The following is a 10,328-nucleotide window of genomic DNA, read 5'->3' as shown; positions in this document are numbered from 1 at the left end:
GACGGAATTAAGAGATCGAAGAAAAGAGCTCTTGAAGAAAGTTCGTAGGATTTTACAACAAGAGCTACGCCAGCTAATACCGAAGTAGTTGGTACCAAGTGAAATTTCACTAAAGGTAAATTTACTAAACATCCTATGTTTGTATTTTAGATTAAACCATACGAATGTCCAAGATAATATTTTGAATGTCAAAATAAAAATTTAAAACTTCGGTTGCGTTTTGAAGACAAAAAAAACGATAACCCAACAATTCGATTCAATCTTTATTCTCAAATGGAGGGAATACAAGTCCAGAAATGGCGGCTTCATGAAGTGATCTGCATACATATATCAGAGATAAAACAAGAATTCTTCACAAGTACAATAATGAACATATATCGGGACTTCATTAGGCAGGGGATTTCCCTCCAGTCCCTCTTACACACACTTCCTCAAATTTTATAGAAAACCTTGAACAAAATCCCATCAAATAACTCGAAAAATATATATAGACTGAAACTCAAGTACATGGAATTCTCGGCTCGCCATTACGATAGGCCATGAAACGATTTCTTCGATTTTCTGGTAGCATAAATCTTGGAATAAATGCTTTTGGTTCTAACAGAAAGCCAAACATCAAGACCGAATCCTATGATGCATGCAATTGCCATAACCACGAAGACCATCCTGTAACAGTGTCCTCCAACGCATGTGTTGCCACCGTCAGCGGTTTCGGTAGCCTGTGCATCATACAAGAGTCCCGCGAGCAATCCAGAGAAGAGGAACGAGCCGAGTGGAAGGTTGAGGATAAGAATGTTGTAAATGAGATCATAGTATTTCAGGCCAAATAACTCTGATGCAGTAGGAACCTGTGACAGCAAGGCGAACTCCGTAGCAAATCCCGACCACTATGGAACCGACATAGAGTGATCCTGGCAGAGCCATGGCCATCGTGATATATCCCACAGCCATTAGAATCTGAGATGCTGCATTCCATATTGGTCTAGGCGTTCCAGCCCTCCTGTAAATTTGGAACAAAAAAGCATAGTGAATTACTTTAATTTGAAAGAAACTTTGGTTCACTAGTACTCAAAACTTGATCCCAACCATATCGCGCTAGCGTTACATCAAATTAATTTATATTATAAAATTATTATATATAAAGTCTATTATTTATCATTATATTAAGACATACATAAAGGCTGTAATAAATAGATTTATTACTCAAACCAGATATGATTTAAATATTAGACTGCCGAGTGATGTTACTGTTGGTGTCAAAATAGCTAAGGCTAAATCTGATCCACCAAACTCATTCAGACTTCTGGTGGCCATCAAAGGGAAATCCGATCTTGGAAGCCCCATTTTCAATTTATATATAATTAAATATAAAATTTACAGATAATCGATATAATTAAATAATTATGTTGATGCAGCAATAATGTGTAAGGATGTAAACGAACCAAACCGTTCGTGAGTTATTCGAAGCTCGATTCGATAAAAGCTCATTTGAGCTCGTTTAATGAGGCTCGTTAAGATAAACAAACCAAACTCAAGCTTTACAGTATTCGGCTCGTTAGCTCGTGAACATGTTCGTTGGAAAGTTTATGAGTAATCTTTTAGATGAAAAATAATAGTTTTGATATTTAATTTATTGATTTTGCATATTATTTATGAAATATATAGAAAAATATATTAAATTTATTTATTATAATAAATTTACAAATTTTAATAAGAATAATATATTTTTCTTTAAATATATAATTTACTTTTTAATTAATTTAATGAAAATTTAAATGTATAATTCATATTTATTAAGTTTGTTTAGGCTCGATAAAGGCGTGAATAAGCTTGTGAGCCATGCATATATTCGTTAAATAAAGCTCGAGCTCGGGTCGATTATAAACGAACAAAGCTCAAACATTCAAGAGTTCGGCTCGGCTCGACTCGATTATATCCCTAATAATGTGTAAAGGATAAGCTGTCCGCACCCTTCCAATTAAAATTTGCATATCACATTTGCATACCCATATCACATTTGCTAGGTATGCAAATGTGATATGCAAATTTTAATTGGGTACTATAATGATAATGATCAAGTACACTTACTTGATGAAGTATTCCGAAACCGACCCGGAAAGGATCCGCCCGAAAAATCCCCAGATACTGGTCAGCGAAACGAAAATGGATACATTAGAATACCCGAGTGCCAAGCCCATTTGGCCCAAATTATTCATCACTGCGAGTCCAGTACCGACTCCACATAAAAACGACACAAACAAGATCCAAAAATCCACAGTGCTCAAAGCCTCGAATATGGTGTGCTCGCCCCCCAGCACCGGCCGTTTCTTCTCTACCACCGCCTCTGCTTCCACCTTTGTTGCTATCAGAAGTGGTTTAGATACTTCTCGTTCTACGTCGGCTGTATTCAAATTCGACCGGATCAAATTCTTAGCCCAGATGTATATCGGAATTACTAGAGGAGAAGCTAATAAAACCAAAAGTATGACAGCAAATGCTTGCGAAAACAGACGGCCGTGAGTTCCTGTAAGATCGAAAGCTAACAAGTAAATCGCGATGATAACAGCGAAAACGTTAACACCGAAAAATTTGTCATCTTCGTCTTCCGCGGCGGCGGAGGACGAGGGAGGAATCTCACGAAGAAAAACGATTGCGCTCATGCAAACTACCAAGGGAATTAGAGCCAGCATTAGCAGGAATTTGGATGGGTCAGCGGCGAAAGCGCGGGACAAAGGTCGGTGAAAATCGCGGAGCTTAAACCGACGTAACCTTTCAGAATCCCTGAAACCGGACCCCGGTTTTTACGGAAATTGCGAATACACGTCACCAGAATAGCCGTGTTCATCCATGTCGTGCTGTTTCCTCCCATACACATAAATATGCACATCTGCACGAATTACATGTACCATATATATTTAGTTGCAAAACCAGGTCATGACCATCCAATGGAAACGAGGGATTCGACACTTACAGCCCAATATGGAAGTGGTTGGATGCGGCGGCTGACGACTAGCCACTGAACGCCGTACCCGACGACCCCTTCGACGGAGCCTATAAGAAGGATGACAGGTGTAGGAAGGCGGTCGGAGGCGAGCCCGGCAAGGATTCCAAACGCTTTTCCCACATCTTTTGCGACGGACAGATTGTTGAGCTGGAGCTGTGTGAGCGCCATAAGGGTTTTAAGTGCACCAGAATAGTTAGAGAAGGTGTAATTGTTGCCGGAGATTGCCTGCACCCATACGGCAGTGACGAACCCCAGCCATTTTCCGGTGGGAGACGTAGGCGAGAACTGCAAGCCCATTCGAAGACGAACACTCCTCAGTGGTCCTTATGGGGAACTATGGCTTTTGAAATTCTGGCTTTTGCCATATATATACAAAATTCTAAAAAAAAAGAAAATAAATAAAGAGATGAAATTATCGAATATTGAAAATAAGTATGGTAAAAATTGAAAATTAGTGTGTGATAATGTATGTAATGATTTATTTATTTTTGGATTATTTCCAAAGAAATTCTATAAATAGGTCTCTTAATTTGTGAAGAAGAACACAATTGGATAAACAAAATTTTATAAAGTGTGTAGTTTAATATATTTGTGAGTTTGACATTTTTACTTTTTATCGTAAATTTTACTTTTAACATGTTATCAGCACGATACTCGAAGGTTCGTTTCTCCATATTTTTTCAAGCTCCAAAACACAAGAAAAATGTAACAACATTCAAAATTAAAAATATTTATTTTACTGTTTATTTATTTTTATTGTGTATATATTTAATATATAATATCATATTATTATATAAAAAGAATTTATGACACCTCGTTATAATAACGTGATGTGATTATATCATTACACTGTTTATATAATTTTATTGTGTTACTGTTTATTTATTGTATATATATATTTTAATAATATCATGTTATTATATAAAAGGAGTTTATGACACCTCATTATAATAACGTGATGTGATTATTTCACAGTTTATATATTTTTATTGTGTTATATATTAATATAATGTCACATTATTATATAAAAAGAAGTATCTGACACCTCATTATAATATTGTGATATGATATACATAATTATTTAAACATGATTAACATTATATACACCATATTATTACCATAAAATTTACATATACATACATTTATTTTTTTAAATTTTTAACGGTCATAAACGACTAGTTTTTACCTTATAAATATGATTTTACAAACACATTTAATCACTCCAAATTTACTATTCCTCCATAAAAATTTTCTTCATCAAAATTTTCGAAGAAGAAGAAGATGGTTCTTTCAAGGTTATTTTGTATAATTATTTGGTTATTATACTCACTAGTCTTGTATTTATTGGAGAATATCCGCCCGTATTTTTTCTTTATTTTTAAGAATACTTATACTTATAATTTATCAGTTACTTTGTATTGTCATTTTAATAAATTTATAACTTAACTAATAAAATGCATTGTTATTTTTCTAGTACCACCATATAAAATTTGACAAAGCTCGAATTTGTTGCGCTCGACATTACGGAAAAATTATATGTCATGGAGTCTCGATGTAGAAATGCATTTTAAGTCATTGGGTCTAAATGAGACCATTAAAAAATAGGTATATCATCTTCACAAGAAAAAGCAAAAGCTATGATATTTTTGCGTCGATATCTTGATGAAGGATTAAAATGTGAATATCTAATTGAAAAAGATCACATGACTTTATGGAAAGGATTATAAGAAATATTTGAACATATAAGGGAAGGTATACTTTCCAACGCCCGTGATGAATTAAATACGTTAAGATTCCAAGATTTTAAGAAAGTCAGTGATTACAATTCAACGATTATCGAATAATCCCGCAATTAAAATTTTGTGGACATGAGGTTACGGAATCAAAAATGCTTAAAAAAACATTTTCCACTTTTCACGCATCAAATATTACTCTACAACAATAATATAAAATGTGTGGATTTGCGAGATATTCTGAACTTATCGTATGTCTTCTTGTAACAGAAAAGAACAACGAGTTGCTAATGAGAAATCATAAGTCCCGACCCACTGGATCAACAGCATTTTCAGAAGTAAATGCTGTAAGTAAAAATGAATTCAAATCTGGAAACCAAAATCAAATTCAAAGACAAGGTTTTGGTCGAGGTCGAGGTCGTGGTCGTGGATGTGGACGTGGACGTGGAAATGGTCGTGGTCGTGGTCGCGACCGTGGTTTTGAAAACATCAAGATAGTTACTTTTATAACTCATCTCAAAAGGGCATCACGAACCACCCATTAAAAAGGTATCATGAGAAAAACGATATGAAAGTTCTTGTTTTAGATGCGGCACTCTAGGACATTGGTCTCGTATTTATCGAGCCCTGGAGCACCTTTGTAAGCTCTATAAAGAATCGATAAAGGGGAAAGAAAAAGAGACCAACTTCACTGAACACAATGGTCGTTTGAGTGATTCAACTCATTTTGATGCTGCAGATTTTCTGAATGATTTCTCTGAAAATGATCAATATATTGGTGGAATTAAAATGTAAAATATTTCATGTACTCATAATATGATAATGTTTTATTGTATAATTCTGATATGTCTTATTTTTTTCAATAAATTAAATATGTATTGTCAGTATTTGTTTTTCATATCATATTTTTTTGAAGTTCAAATATGAAAACTGCTATAAACAAAGTTAAACAAGGAACTAATCTCATGGAAGTTTGCTACCTAGCAATGAAACGTACAATATTCTCCGAGATAAAAGATATTTCTTGGAACTAAAACCAACAAAAACAATGGTGAATACAATATCAGGTCATGTAGAATTGATAAAAGGCTGTGATAAAGCACATTTTTTGTTACCTAATGGTACAAAATTTCTGATAAATGATGCTTTGTATTCACCACAATCGAAAAGAAATTTGTTGACTTTTAATGACATATATTCACATGGGTATGATACATAGATAATAAATGAAGAAAATGAGAAATATATTTGTCTTAACACGTATAAATCAGGAAAGAAATATGTAGTTGAAAAACTATCAATGTTCCCTACTAGATTGCATTAAACATATATAAGTCAAATTAAATCAAACATGGTAGTTGATAATTCTTCAATACTGATTAATTGGCATGATCGATTAGGACATTCTGGTTCAACAATGATGTGAAAAATTATAGAAAATACACATAGTCATCCGCTGAAAAACCTGAAGATTTTTCAAAATAATAAGTTTCAATGCAAAACATGTTATTTTGAAAAACTTATTATATGACCATCACCAGCTAAAATCCTAGGTGATATTTGGGCCAATTCATCCACCATGTGGACCATGTAGATATTTTATGGTATTGATCGATGCCTCCAGTAGATGGTCACATGTATGTTTATTATCAACCCGGAATGTGGCATTTGCAAGATTACTTGCTCAAATAAAAATTGTAGAATCAATTTTCTGATCATACAATCAAGAAAATTAGACTTGATAATGATAATGAATTTACTTCCCAGACTTTCAATGATTATTGTATGTTAATGAGAATCACTGTTGAGCATCATGTTGCTCATGTACATACACAAAATGTATTAGCTGAATCATTGATTAAACTTCTACAACTGATTTGTAATGCCCGAGAATTTATTCTGTTAATTCGAGATTATTAATTGATAAATTGATGTGATTATAGAAGGACCACTCTGAGACCAGATTTGGAAAAGCATGAGTATTGCATGGGTGAAATCCAGCAGTTATCGCGCACATGCGCGGAGACGAGGCGCGCATATGCGCGAGAAGCAAGTGCCGAGGCAGAAGACCTCGCGCATATGCGCGAGACTAGGCGCGCATATGCGCGAACATGTGAATTGCCCGAGTTCCGAGACAGTAGGTCTCGCGCATATGCGCGAGATAAGGCGCCCATATGCGCGAGCAAGAGTTATGGTTCAAGCGCAGAGACAGTAGGTCTCGCGCATATGCACCGGCATGGGACGCGCATATGCGCGAGATGGTGAATTCCTGATTGCCGACACAGAGTCTCGCGCATATGCGCCGGTGATGGACGTGCATATGCGCGAGACGTGCTGAACATAGATTGAGCCACATGTCTTTGCCATGCATATAATATGTAAACAACTTTCATTCCTTCAGAAATTCAGCTAAAAATCGAGGGACTCCATAGACATCTTTCAAGCTTTTCCCTTGAATCATAGATTTGTGATTTGCGCAAGATCCAGCCGTCAGAATTTCAATCCGAGAATAGTTTCATGCTTCTCTCATCAAAGGCTTCAAAATGATGTAAGTTTGATTTCTTTTCAGCATGGTTCGAAAATTTGTTTTTGGGGAAATCATGATTTGATCTATATTATGTGTTCCTGAGATTGTAGTAGTTGTATAATCGAAACCGGATTGAAGAACGGACAGTTTATGTAATTGTTATCAATTTTCAGCCTATGTTGAATGGGATTGTACAGATTTGATATTATGGGTTGAAATTATGATTGATTATGAGTTGTGATTTGTATCTGTTGTTATTTGAGTTGCTGGATATATCGAGATTGTGCTGTTGTGCCGTCAAAACAGAATTAGATTGAGTTCTGATCATATCCAGTATTGCTTTGAGTTGTATATTGATATTGTACTTCTCGAATATGTGATTCCACAGTTGGTATTAAAGGCTTCGAAAACTGAACAGAGCCAGATTGATGTTTGATTTCGTTGACCAGATTGATCTACGAAAAGAAAAGTATAAATCAATGTTAAACCGAGAAGACACGACTCGAGTCAGAGATAGCTTAACTTTCCCAAAACCACATACTATATTGTAATTGCTTCGATGTTTGCAATTCATGAGATTGATATGCTTAGCCTATTGATTTATAGCAAAGCATGAGTATGAGTCTTTGGCAGAGATGCCAGCTCACTGGGCATTTGGTTTATATCGATGTGCTTAGGAGTAGATCGACTCCTATTGTATAGATTCGATATAGAGGGCCAATGTCTGGGAATAAGAACGTACCATCATCTAGCTGGGAAGAGTAGGTGAGAGACTTGTTACGTTCTTATTCAACCGGGATCCCTAGATAAGAGTCAGCTCAAGAGTAAGAGTCAAAGAGTTTGATTTATTGCTTTGTATCGATTTATGCTTTCGTAGACTACGATGCATAGTGTTTTACAAATGTTATATGCTTTTGTATATGTTTATATGAAATTCATGTATACGTTGTTTATACTGGGAATATGTTTCTCACTGGAGTTATCCGGCTGTTGTTGTGTTTGTATGTGTGCATGATAACAGGTGGAATAGGATCAGGATCGAGAAGAGCTTGAGAGATCGAGATTAGAGTGGAGATCCGGGCCTAGATGTAGAACTAGTTTTCAACACTTGATTTGTAGTGGATAAACATTAGTTTGTTATGACTTTCTTTTGTACAAGACTTGTACTTTTGATCATGTTGTAGATATTAAACTTGATCTGATAATTTGAATGAGATGAGACCTAACTTGTTGTAAATATTTGTACACTTGTTTATAAAGTGTTCAACATTTAAAAAAAAAATTACGACCCAGTTTATTTAATTGATCCACTAAATCCCAATGATGATTGATAAGAAATGAATTAGTGTCAGGGTCCCCACATGATTGCTAGATCAATGATTATGAAAACAAAACTCCACGTTTCTGTATGGGGACATGCAATTTTACATGCTGCTGCATTATTTCGCATCAGACCAAGTGCATATCATAAATACTCCCCATTGCAACTTGCCTTTGGTAAAGAACCAGACATTTCTTATCTGAGAATTTTTGGATGTATGGTATACGTGCCTATTGCACCACCTCAACGAATAAAAATGGGACCTCAAAGAAAGATTGGAATTTATATCGGTTATGATAGCCCATCAATCATTCAATATCTTGAGCCTCATACAGGCGACATGTTTACAGCACGTTTTGCTGATTGTCATTTTAATGAGGAAATCTTCCCAATGTTAAGGGGAGAAAAGAAACATATCGAAAAGGAAATTACATGGTATACATCATAATTGTTACATCTGGATCCAATAACTAAACAATGTGAAAAGGATGTACATCAAATTGTGCACTTGCAAAGAATAGCAAATTAAATACCAGATGCATTTTCAGACACAAAATGGGTAATTGAATCATATATACATGCTGTAAATGTCCCTGCTTGAATTGAAATTCCAAAGAAACAAATTGAAGACACTCATGATGTCATTAAACGCTTGAAGCATGGAAGGCCAATCGGTTCCAAGGATAAAAATCCTAGAAAAAAAAAAGCATAGATAAACATGATGATCACAAAATAGAAAATGATATTCCGGCAGAAATACATGATCATGAAAATGTTCTGTTAGAAACACAAACTAAGAATCGTGAAATCTCTATCAATTATATTAATACTGGAAAAATATGGAACTAGAAAGATATAAAAAAAATTGATGAGATATTTTCTTACAATGTGACATTTGACATCATAAATGACAATGAAGTTCATGAACCAAAATCTTTTGTTGAATGTAAAAATCGTCAGAACTGGATAAAATGGAAAGATGTCATCTAGGTTGAATTGGATTCGCTAAATAAACGTCACGTTTTTGGGCCTATAGTCATTACAACTGAAGGTGTAAAACCTGTTAGGTACAAATGAGTCTTTATTCGAAAGCGAAATTAGAAAAATGAAATAATAAGATATAAAGCTCGATTTGTTGCACGAGGTTTTTCTCAAAGGCTGGAATTTATTATGAATAAACGTATTTTCCTGTTATGAATGCAATTACGTTTCGGTATTTGATTAGTTTGACGGTATCTGAAAATTTAAAAATGCGTCCTATGGATGTTGTCACACCTTACTTATACGGATCACTCGATAGTAATATATATATAAATGAAAATCTCCGAAGGATTTAAGATGTCTTAATCACAAAGTTAAAAACTCAGATAATGTATTCTATGAAATTGCAAAGATCATTATATGGGTTAAAGCAATCCGACCGAATGTGGTATAATCGGCTAAGTGAATTGGATATGTAAACAATTCAATATGCCCTTGCATTTTCATTAAGAAAACAACATCCGGATGCATAATTATTGATGTATATGTTGACGATCTAAACATAATTGGAACGAATAAGGAAATTCAAGAAGTTGTGTCGTACTTAAAGGAAGAATTTGAAATGAAAGACCTTGGAAAAACAAAGTATTGTTTGGGTTTGCAAATTGAACAAAAAGAATGTGGAATATTTGTTCACCAGTCAAATTATACAGAAAAGGTCCTTAAACATTTTAATATGGATAAGTCAAATCCTTTAAGTAC

At 34.7% G+C, this 10,328-nt stretch overlaps 1 pseudogene; it reads right to left on the bottom strand.

Moving 5' to 3' along the window:
- Positions 1–304: 304 nt before the first annotated feature.
- Positions 305–3,369, bottom strand: LOC142528027 (protein NUCLEAR FUSION DEFECTIVE 4-like; annotated as a pseudogene).
- Positions 3,370–10,328: the final 6,959 nt, after the last annotated feature.

Source organism: Primulina tabacum, chromosome 15 (assembly GCF_025594145.1).
Source record: "Primulina tabacum isolate GXHZ01 chromosome 15, ASM2559414v2, whole genome shotgun sequence".
Taxonomy (NCBI): domain Eukaryota; kingdom Viridiplantae; phylum Streptophyta; class Magnoliopsida; order Lamiales; family Gesneriaceae; genus Primulina; species Primulina tabacum.
Note: the sequence above shows the minus strand (reverse complement) of the source record. Positions and strands in the feature narration are given on the sequence as shown.